Raw genomic sequence first — 12,957 nt, forward strand, 5'->3', positions numbered from 1 at the left:
TAATTCCAAATACAACCTAATAATTCTTTTAGCAGTAAGATAAATATAGTAGGGAAATTTCAATTCTGAGAAGTAAGCATCGTTAAGCTAAACAGTTACAAAAGATGAAAAAATTGTTTCTCTGCATAAGCACTATATACTCAGTGTAATCAATTGGCATTTTAGTTTCAACATCAACTACATCAACAGCTAAGCTAAGTTAGTAAATTCATCACACAAGTAAGTTTACTAAAGGGCAAAGACAATCTTCTTTGTACAGACCACTATCACATGTTACCAGCAGCTTTCAAAACGGTTGCTTGTGAAAGTTAACACTTTTTCAACTCACTAACGTGTAAGTGTGACTTCAAATTTGCTTTTTTATACAACCCAATAATTTTCATGTCATCCCTTTGAGCAGAATTGTAGAGCTCCTATTTTAGAAGCACTTAAATATCATGTTGTTTGAGCCACTCACTAGTGAGTGATCACTAGTTGTACTGTTAGTAAGGAACAAAAGTCAACATTTTGTCCATCGGCAAAAAAACACGATATCTTTAAAAATAAGACAGCCTAGTGCTATTACTAAACTACACAGAAAATGAACTCTACCCATGAATGGGGTAAAAGTAAATAATTTAAATATCTTTTTCTGAATGCTACCTAAATTTCTAATACATTGAATTATGTTAATAACGATTGTGAACAATATATTTTCATAAAATTGTCCGTAGCATCATTTTTAAAATATTAGAACACACACTTAAACTACACACTACTCATGAAAGTATGTAGAACAAATGTTCTGCATAATTTTGTGTATCAAGCCATTGTCCCATATATTGTAAGCTTGCAAGCAGGGCCTTCATCATCATCATCTATTTATTTATATAGTGCCACTAATTCCGCAGCACTGTACAGAGAACTCATTCACATCAGTCCCTGCCCCATTGGAGCTTACAGTCTAAATTCCCTAACACACACAGACAGACTAGTGTCAAATTTGATAGCTATAAAACAATGCCCTTGTATGAACATGCCATAGTCACTTTCGAACTTAATCTTTCATAATATTCCTCGGTAAAGACAAAATTGCATTTAAAACAGTTGTCATTTTTTTTGCATTATATGAAGTTTGCTCCACGTTCACGGGCCATTAACCCCATAATCAGAACACAGAAGACAGCGGCAGATTTTCATAGGCGAGGACGATGGAATTCTAAGGACTTTGTTGAACTTGCAAAAAACAAAAGCTGAATTTTAGGTCGTGTTAAAAGCATAAATAGAATCTTTTATTTTAACAGGTCATGGACAAGGAAAATTTAAAGTTATTTTATATGTAAAAAAAGGACAAGTTTATAGCAAAAATAAGAACTTTATAGTTAAACAAAAACAAAATCTACAGTCATCACAGGAATTCATTTGAATCTATCCTGGGGATTTCAGTTGAAGGGCCAATAGCAAAATATTCATTTGAATGAGCATTCAAAATGTATATGGACAAGTTTCCATACTTTGAGAGAACTTGTGTGACGTCATATGAACACATGCTATGTAGTAATGCTCAGAGGCTCCCCTGCTATGTCCATCTATAGAATATTAGGGAATGTGCATTAGGGCTCTGTTACACTTTAAATTGATTTAGTACAACACCATTTCCACTAAAAAGAACAATAAAGTGTTAAAATCAGGAGATATAAAGAAATGCATTCAAGTTTAATAACCAGAATTGACGATTCTCACTGCATAGCACCAGGTCTTAGAATTAGTCCCTGCTGAACCGGTCTGTTTCCTAGGATAGCAAAACTTTTAGGCTCGTGAAAAGCTCAGAGTAAAGGTACAATAATCTTCAGTAGGCTCCAGCAGCCTAGTACTGGACAGTGAAATCAGCCCGTAGACAGAACCAGAGTCTTGCTGTCTATGTATGGAAAAACAGATGGTTGCATTGAGGTCTGTCCTCACACTGCAGTTCTGTGCTTTCTGATCAGTAACTGTACAGGACCCTTTGGGACAGCCTTAATTGTATTCCAGGCGTCATAGTGCATGAGGCCAATCAGAGGTTTTCCACCAATTGAAATGATTTCGTCCCCGGATTCTATCCTTCCAGCCTGCTCACCGGCGCCACCTTTGAAAATCCTTTTGAGAAAGAGAGGTCTGTCCCCATAAATAGACGCTTTCCCTCCATCTAGACTGCAGCCCAGCCCAGCGGATGTCTTATGAAGTTCCACACAAACAGCATCAAGCAGATCCACATTAGTTGGTTATGTTGCCATAACGACACGCCTTCTTACCTCTATATATGTATGTATTACCCAGTATTGTTTTATTACTGTTTGCTCCCAATTGTAAAGCGCTACGGAATCAGCTGGTGCTATATAAATAAATGTTGATGATGATGATGATGATGATGATAATCGTGTGATAATTAACAAGTAGTAGAATATTTTAAAATACTTTTAAGTTATTTTCCAAATATTTTCTAATTTTGACCATGGGGCTCTGTTTACACATTGTAGGCCTGGTTCATTAAGGAATGTAAATGCTGATATGCGCCATATTTTGCGTAAAATCATTCTGCACATGTCCTGAAATGAGTTATACACCAGAGAACGGAGTAACATCAAATTCAACTTCAAGAATAAAGAACTCTTACTATAGCCTATGTTTTCACGGGCGGAATGGGGAAGGGAAGCTCAAGTGCACACAGAAGTTTCTGATTCAAGCTTTGGGCATCTCAAAGGTACGTGTTTTTCTGTCGCATCACTTACACCATCTACAGGTCAGGTGTAAGTACCGATTACTAGTGACGAAAGTCACGTATACATGCTAGAACTAGGGATGTGCACCGGCGACTTTTGAGGTCTCGTGTTTTGTGTTTTGGATCCGGATTTTCGTTATTTTTGGGGTTCGGATTTGTCTCGCAAAACACTTGACGAAAGGTCTCGGTTCGGATTTAAGGTTTTGGATTCGGATTTTTTTTGAAAAAAACATAAAAAGTTTAAAAATCAAGTTTTTGGGCTTATTTTCACTCCTAGGCTATTATTAACCTCAATAACATTCAATAACAAGCATTTCCACTAATTTACAGTGTATTCTGAACACCTCACAATATAGTTATTAGTCCAAAACGTTGCAACAAGGTATCTTTCTGGACTGCGTAGAGGAGTGGGTCACCACAATATATATTAAAAACCCTGAACTTTTATGATTCGCACCAATAAATGTACCTGGACTGCGTAGAGGAGTGGGTCACCACAATATATATTAAAAACCCTGAACTTTTATGAATCGCACCAATAAATGTACCTGGACTGCGTAGAGGAGTGGGTCACCACAATATATATTAAAAAACCTGAACTTTTATGATTCGCACCAATAAATGTACCTGGACTGCGTAGAGGAGTGGGTCACCACAATATATATAATAAGAAAACCATCAACTTGTATGATTCGCACCAATAAATGTACCTGGACTGCCTAGAGGAGTGGGCACTGGGCACCACAATAAAATATATAAAAAACCTTCAACAGGTCTGCATTACACTACACATACGGCTGCTCCTCCATCCTCTCCATCATATACATGTTGGAGTTTTAGCGTGTGACAACCTCTTGTTTTTGATAATGTCAGTGCATTTTGAATATTTTTCAATTTGCCCCACACCACTGAATGTACTTTATCTATGATACGCATCTATCTATCTTGACTGCGTAGTGTGGTGGCCCCGGTACACAATTTGGTACCGAGGCCACAATATAATTAAAAAACCCTCCACGTGTCAGAATTCCACCAAAAAAGGGTATGGACTGCGTAGTGTGGTGGCCCCGGTACACAATTTGGTACCGAGGCCACAATATAATTAAAAAATTGGGCATCAACTGTCACCGTTGTTTAATATAAGATACACCTAAATATGGACTGCACAGTGGAGTGGCCCCGGTAGTAAATTTGGTGCCGGGGCCACAATAAAATAAATACACCCTCAACTGGTCTGAATTCCACCAAACAAGTATCTGGACTGCGTAGTGGGGTGGCCCCGGTACCCAATTTGATACCGGGGCCACAATACCTCCTCCAAACATGGTACAGACAATTCGTCATTGAGATCCCATCAAGTATGTTAAAGACAGACAGGGTCGAAGTGTTATTGGTTGACTTTGTAAACCAAAAAACTGTCCCTGTTGCACATAGTCGTGCAATGAAGACTGACTTTTTCATTTAAAGGCACCATCTTTCAAGTGTAGTGTTTGTAAGTCTAAGTCATATTATACTTTTGGTAAAATTGGTTTATTTTGTTCCTCTTTATGGTAACTACTAATAGAATTAAAGTATTAAATAGAAGTGGCAGTTCCTCTTTATGGTAATTAGTAATAGAATTAAAGTATTAAATAGAATTAAAGTATTAAATAGAGTGGTATAGAGTTGTAGTGTGGTATAGATAGAGTGGTCCCCACAATATAATAATAAAACCCTCAACTGGTCTGAATTCCACCAAACAAGTATCTGGACTGCGTAGTGGGGTGGCCCCGGTACCCATTTTGATACCGGGGCCACAATAAAATAAATACACCCTCAACTGGTCTGAATTCCACCAAACAAGTATCTGGACTGCGTAGTGGGGTGGCCCCGGTACCCAATTTGATACCGGGGCCACATTACCTCCTCCAATTTCCAAGTGTAGTGTTTATAACATCTTAACACTACACTAATTCTAGCACGTCAAAACCTCTTGTTTTAATAATGACAGGGCATTTAACTTTTGATTTAATTTATTGAATTTGTTGGCATTTTTTTTTACTTTTTGAACATGGCAAACGACTGTTGAATGGTCACATAATGCCAAAAAAAAAGTTGCAAGATGGAATTGTCCTTGGGCCCTCCCACCCACCCTTATGTTGTTGAAATAGGACATGCACACTTTAACAAACCAATCATTTCAGCGACAGGGCCTACCAAACAACTGTGGCTGAAATGATTGGTTTGTTTGGGCCCCCACACCAATAAAACAATTCATCTCTCCCTGTACAAACTAAACAGGCTATACTGAGGAAAGATGTCGTCCTTATCCTCAACCTCTGATTCCTCTCCCCCTACAGTGTGTACTTCCTCCTCCTCACACATTATCAATTCGTCCCCGCTGGACTCCACAACCACAGTCCCTCTGTACTGTCTGGAGGGCAGTGCTGTACTTCATCGAGGAATTGATTATTCATTTTTATAAACATCATTTTTTCAACGTTGTGAGGAAGCAACCTCCTTCGCCGCTCACTGACCAGGTTCCCCGCTGCACTAAAAACTCTTTCCGAGTACACACTGGAGGGGGGACAACTCAGTTAAAAAATAGAGCCAGTTTGTACAGGGGCTTCCAAACTGCCTTTTGGAGTTCTACCACGTCACTACCTCTAGTTAATTTAGATTGCAAGGCTTGTAAATATAAATACTTTGAAGATAAAAAAAAGCAGGCTGCACAGACTGTGGAGCTAGAAAGTGAAATTAAATGGACCACGTTACTTTGGTGGCTATCTATGCCCCCCCCCCCGCCCTACACTTGTAGTTGAATATAAATAAAGCAGCCTGCATAGACTGTAGAACTAGCAATTCAAATATACAAAGAAATGGACAAAGGCAGTTTGGTATCTGTCTGCATCAGATCCCCTCTCCACTAGGAGTAAAACAGAAAACTTTTCAGCCGTTATATAATCTAGAAAATAAATAGAAATTGAGAAATGCAATTTGGTATCTGTCTGCATCATAATCATTAACATCCTCCTCAGCGCCAGCTACATCAATATCCTCCTCCCAGTGTACAACATTCACACCTTCATTAGCCAAATCTGTAACTGGACTGTGGGTGATCCTTCCAGCATATGCAGAGGGCGTGCTGCAAATGCTGGATGGAGTCACCTCTTCCCGTACAGTGATGGGAAGGTCAGGGTTCACAACCAACAACACCCTTGGACTCGCCTTGGGGATTTGTGATGTCATCTGTTTAGAAGGCAGAGTTCTTTGCTGTTTTGTTGTTGTTGCTGACAGCATAACTCTCTTAAATTTTTTGTAGGGGGGGGGGAGGAGGGCTTAGATCCTTGGGTGAAGCTGGACCACTAGTCATGAACACGGGACAGGGCCTAAGCCGTTCCTTGCCACTACTTGTCGTAATTGGCATATTGCCAACTTTACGTTTCTCCTCAGATGATTTTAAGTTTCTTTTTTTGCTGTTTTTTGAGAACTTGGGCTTTTTGGATTTTACATGCCCTGTACTAGGAGATTGGGCATCGTGCTTGCCAGACGACGTTGATGGCATTTCATCGTCTATGTCATGACTAGTGGCAGCAGCTTCAGCATTAGGAGGAAGTGGGTCTTGATCTTTCCCTACTTTATCCTCCAAATTTTTGGTCTCCATTATATGTAGCACAAGATACTGCAGAATGTGTGAACTTGGTAATATTGCAGTACCAATGGACTTATACTGCTGTATTGGTTTTGCAAATTTGGTTATAATTATTATATATTTTTTTTTTTTTAAATTTTTTATTTTTTTTTACTTTTTTTTTTTTTTCAAAAACTTGGGAATAATGGGGAAATAACTATGCCCTTAGAAGCACAGAGCACAGGACACAGCACCACTGGACTGAACAGGACACGGCACAGGACCCAGCAGCACTACGGAACTCAGCAGGACAGAGCACAGGACACAGCACCACTGGACTGATACTGCAGAATGTGTAAACTTTGTAATATTGCAGTACCACTGGACTTTTACTGCTGAATGTGTGAACTTGGTAATATTGCAGTACCAATGGGCTTATACTGCAGGATTGGTTGTGCAAATTTTGTGGTAATTAAAAAAAATTAAAGTAGTTTTTGGTATTTTTTTAAATAACTTTTTTTTATTTTTTTAAACACAGGGGAATATTGGGGAAATAACTATGCCCTTAGAAGCACAGAGCACAGGACACAGCACCACTGGACTGAACAGGACACAGCACAGGACCCAGCAGCACCACTGACCTCAGAAGGACAGAGCACAGCACACAGCACCACTGGACTGATACTGCAGAACACAGCACAGCACAGCACAGCACAGAACTAAACAGCACAGCACAGAACTAAACAGCACAGCACGAGATCTACCAGGACAGAGGACCACCTAACACACCCTCCCTCTACCCTGATCAATGCCCGAGTGAAGATGGCGGCGACTAGCGGGGAATTTATAGGATCCGAGTATCGCGAGATCCAACAACGGGATTATGAGTCAGAGCCTCAGTTTCAGATTTGAATTTGGCGCCAATACTCGGATCTGTCTCGGATCCGACTCGGATCGGCAACGTTCGGGTGGGCTCGGATTTCATAAATCCGAGTGCGCTCATCCCTAGCTAGAACATTTGTTAACATTCAGGAGCAACTGTAAAAACGCATTTTATGTAAAATAGACTTTAATAATATCCTAATAAATGCATTTTATGGCAAAAAAACAAAACTTCAGATTCGCTCCTTGTTTAATATGGACGTAGGTATTCCCAATTTACATGCGTTTAAAAAAAACGACGCAATTTATGTTTGCTTTGCAGGCTGTAGAGAATCAGGCCCTCTGAGGCTGATTTTTAGTCAGGTGCAAATTTTTGCCCGGGTACAGAATTTGCATCCAAACAAAGCTATGTTTCTTGCGGGATACTTTGGGCTGCAAGGGGTGTATGTACAAAGGTTTTTTTTACGTACAGGGCAACTACTGTGTGCTCCTGCACTCACATACTGGCCAGCTCTACTTTTACACTGAGCTAGACCAAACCCCCTTCACGACTCCAAATCAGATTATGTATTTTACATTTTCCTCCATAACACACATTTGCAGTAACAAAATCTTATTTTCTGCTATAGAGGCTAACTAAGCAAGGAAACATTTTACAATTTGTTTTCATTAACGCATTGGATGATGTCTGTCAAAGTCCTGATAAGAATTATAGTGGGTGTTTAATGAGACAGAATAAAAACACATTCGTTCTGAGCACCACAGCAACAGGGTGTGTGACAAATGAATCAACACAGCTAAACCAAATGTGTAGGACGTTAGGACGAGAAACAGGAAAGGTTGGGTCACTGGAAAGTCTGAACGTAGGTAAAACGAGGAGAGTGTATGAATTCAGAAGGACACAAAATCAGACAGTTATGATGGTACCAAGATTTCCTGTAGTGGGATGGATCAAAGCCATAGAACATAATGTTAATATATATTATGATCTAGTGATGTCTGAAGGGTACAGTAGTCTGCTTGATATTTGTCATTACATATCAACCACTGTGTTATTACACCACAGAACAAACCACAGCTGAAATGTGACTGATAAATAGAAGATTGAAAGTGACAGATGTCTTATGTTTTCCTCCCCCCCCCCCCTCCTCCTTAGGCCATTAAAACTATTTTCTAAATTCTCCTTTAGGTTTATATATCAAAAAGATGGATGTAGAATAATAGTCAAGTTTCAGGGCTTACCTTGTCATAGGAGATCTTTCAATGGTCAATTTTGTTCAGAAGTTGAAATCACCCACATTCACAGTAAATAATTAAATTGATTGTTCATTCATTCCCTAAACTCTTCAGTCTACTAAAAATCAATTTATTTAAAATGTATGCTGAGCAAAATATCTGATTTTCCCATTTATTTGAATAAGCAATTCATTTTCGAAGAGTGCAGAAAGCCCATAGAAATGCATTGTCCCTAGAAATACATTTGAAAAGGTCAGACAAACACAACCAATATTTAGGTACTGACCTCCAACCCTATTGAAAACAATGGTATTAGCAGCAAAGCAGTGTAAAAATGTTGTGGAACGGTGAATGCTTGCATTTGTTGTTCCACAAATCTTAGCAAGTCCTTGCAACCAGGGCCTGCTGGGACTTCTAGTTCTGCTCGGGTATCTAACAAGATAAAGATTTATTTAATGGAGCATTTTCTCATTCATTTTGGCAATGCATTGCTGGGCTTCTGCATTCCCTGAAATGCATTTTCCATTGAAATTAAGCATAGTGATCTTTTTCTGGAAGTTTGAAAAAGTGGAGATTTACATGGAGATTCCCCTGTAGTAGATTTAAATAACTAAAAAATTGACCTTTGATAGATCGACCCCACACAGTGCCATTTTTCGTCTTTGTCCACTAATTCACTTATCAACTTTCAAAGTCCTTCTGTCAATTTAACAATGTATCATATCTCACTCATTGTCAATACAATAGCTTAAGGTGTGGCCTAAATGGGGGGAGGTGCGCCACAATTTTGGACACTTTTAAGTTGGAAAACTGCAGTTAAAGAGCAAGCAAAGGGGCTGATAGTCCAATCATCTAAGTTTACTCATACCTTGCAGAGGGATATGACATAAAACTATGTCTATCATATGCATACATCTGTACTAGACGCAGGTAAACAAAGAAAACATATGAGGTTAAAGTGACTTTAAAGTGTAATACAAGATACTGAAAGATACTGTCATGAATAGCCCCCTCTAGCTACTCCCTGATTTAATATCTTATCATATATTCACACAGTCAAACAATATATCACCTCTATCTTGTCAGGAAACCTCTCCTAACTGCCTTTAACAGTCACAACCCGCACTTGTGACTTGGAAGTGTTCACTGTATGGGGTTACACACGATTCCAGCACTCAATCTTCCTCTCACCTATCTCACAGGTTACAGATTTAGCTGAATCACCCCCAAACAGCGCTCACACATCCACACCCACTTCGGTTTGCCACCATCTACTGAATAAGGGCAATAGGACCCTGATATACTGTCTCACACTGGCACACAATGAATACTCCTTGTTACACACAGTTTGCAAGGCACATACCAGCAATCAAAGGGTTGACACTTAACCACTCAAGGCTCTATGACACAAAAGTACATGCAGGCACACACTTGGCTTGGTATACACCTCAGATTTAGCATGGTCATGCAATCTATCTCTTTTAAACAGGCAGTGAATTTGTTTAGAGCAATAAGGACATCACTTATTAAGGTTATGATTAATATACAAAAAGTACAATGCTCACAGGTTATATTAAAAAAACAAAACAAAAAACAATTGACATAGAAATACAAAGTTCCAAAACAGGTAAAATAAAGGGATATAATTCAGAGTATAACTTACAGATAAGCGGTATATTCTGAGTCAAGGGAAATTGGTTTGAAGATGGACATCTTATCAATGATGATTGATTTCCCAAAGGACTGATCATTTCTTGTAACCGGTCTCAGCTTATTAAAGACACCTTTATGCTTTACCCGACCTCTCAAGATTGTGATCCGTGACACTGTTTACAATCACCATTTGCATGTTGCCTGATTTACTAGCCAATTTTACTATGTGACTCAACTTTCCTGTGGAGTGTCACACAGACCCAATGTTATTCTTTAGAGATCCACTATGAATGTGAAAACTTATTGAGACCAAACAGGCCTATGTCCAGCGCATTCATTGAGCTTATACTCATTTTCTCGACTTCTCTGTGTGGCACAATGCTCTATTTGACACATGGGCTGCCTTTCATCTTGCTATTGAGGAATACATGGTTGATCACTACTGTTATTGATTTTAAGTTGCATTCAGTTGGAAACTGAATTATATTTCTCTATATAAGATTCAGCAAGCCATCATCCTTGTGTAAAGGTTCAAGCTGTGAACTGCTCCCTCCGGGTTGTCCAAAGTCTCATTATGTGTCAACAAACTCTCTATGTCAGGATGCCGCTCACCCCGGGGGCCTTTGAAGCTGCTCATCTTTCCCTGAAGGTGTTGCTGTTATCTATTAACATAGAGGTTGGCAGAAGCCCCAGGTAAACACACACCAGACCCTCTGACTTGACATTTTACCCCCTAGTAGCTCAATTTATCAATGGATTCATTTGATATAACATATTTACACTGCAGTTATGATTAGGCCTTATTCCCCCCAATTATGTTATTGGTTAATCCTTATAACTGTAATTCCTATCTGTTCAATACAGATACATATAGTAAAACAGTGGCATTTTCATGGGAATTTATCCACTGTGACCAATGTTCCATTGCAGTCTATAAATATATAATTTTAATGCCGCAAATCAAGCAGTATGGGAGCTCCAACTTGTTTTAAAAAAAAATAATTTGTATTAAAATAATGTTCTGGCTGCAGAATAACTCATACTTACCTGACTAAAAAGTTAACAAAAAATAAAATAAATCCTACTTAGAAATAGGGCAGTTGCTTTTAAACTGCTCAAAGTACACTAGAAGTATGGTTCACCAGCCAAAGTAATAGTTTGTATGTAAGGTTGTATGTGGAGAGAGACATTAAACCACTGTAATATATAAAAGTTTGGAGTTATGACAGGATTTTTTCTTCAATGTGATTGTTAAATACTAACCTCCAACAGCGTAATGTGCGACTGTTACAGTTGAGGCAGTATATTGGTGTTGAACGTCCATTTTTTTCCAACGCCATTTCCTCCTGCACATAATCTTAACGGTTGCAATAGATCATAATAAAAAACGCCAATTTTTCCAGCAGATATCTTAATATTAACACATATAGCTTTTACAAATTCCTCCATCACATTACTTCATGAGATGTTAATAGTCTCATATTCATCTCTTTATTCCATCTTGTTGAAGTCAAATAATTGGATGAAGTTGTTTTAAATGAATAAATATCGGTTGTTAAGTTTTCCTGTGCAATTTCGATTAGTAAGCAATGGTGTACAAAAGTTAAATACGCAATCAAATTGGAAAACACAGTAAATACATCTACATTCACAGCTACATTTGTAAATAGTTCACTTTTAAGAAAGTTTCCAACTCACATTCTTTTTTATTAAGACTTTAGTACACAAAGGTAAACCTACATTAAAGATATTTATGGTTCAGGTCATAAGAAATGTATTGTGTTTGGTCTTATATTAATCTACATTTCACCAGCAGGTTTCCGGTATCTTTGGATAAGCGGTCGCACATTGTGATTGCTAGTTATGATTAGTATAAGATTAATACTGAGAAATGCTCTGTTAATGGGTTAGTTTAAACTAGATTTTCGGCGGTGCCGATATGTGCCATTTTCACCACTTCAGCAGTTGTTCTTTAAGGTTATACCTATTAGATGGCCTTAATGTACATCATTCCCTACATGGCCCTTACAATTGAGAACACACTGGCTACAGGTGACCATAGCTGTGGTGGCTGCTGTAGCATATGTCTGTTGTGGCAGTAATAGCTTATATGTGTCTCATACATTATGCTTAATTTCTTGATATTATTGCATTTAGATTACAAGAATGTTCAGCATTTTGCCTTTGCTTGTTCTATTTTGTGGTAAGTGGATCTGTCAAATGCTGGTTAATTTAGTGAAGGCTATTAAAGACTAAATACTGTATATTAAAAAATTATGTGAGACCCACATTGTCCACTATGTAGTGAGCGAAAAAGTGCGGTAAACATTGTGTTTTACGATGTCTTATTGTCCTTCATTTCCATAGATGTGGAACAAGAACCATTGCAGGAAAGGCCAGCTTCACCTACACATTAGTATGAAGACACTCTGAAGCTTCCACTTCCATCTGTTCCAGTGGATGATCCTGTACCCACTGCAGAATGCTCCCCTAGATCACCAACGAACATGCTCATTGAGAAGATGCAGATAGACAAGGCAGCAGTCATTGCCTTATAGCAGGATCAAATACAGCTTTTAGGAAAAATAGCCTGATCCTGAGAAAAGACAATGAGATACAAAAGGTCCAACATTAAGATGAGGAACAATCATGAGATATTAAGCTATAAATAATAAAGAGATAATGTTGAAAATTCTGAGTGAAGTTGATGAATGAGTGCTTGCTTGATACAGATAAAATCCCCAAAAACTGTAATGGTGCAACTTGCACACATGGTGACACCTTCAATAAGTCATGCAAAATGAACATACTGTGGGTCTTAACAAGGAGCAGATGTAAA

The sequence above is a fragment of the Mixophyes fleayi genome, chromosome 5 (genome assembly GCF_038048845.1).
Source record: "Mixophyes fleayi isolate aMixFle1 chromosome 5, aMixFle1.hap1, whole genome shotgun sequence".
NCBI classification, from domain to species: domain Eukaryota; kingdom Metazoa; phylum Chordata; class Amphibia; order Anura; family Limnodynastidae; genus Mixophyes; species Mixophyes fleayi.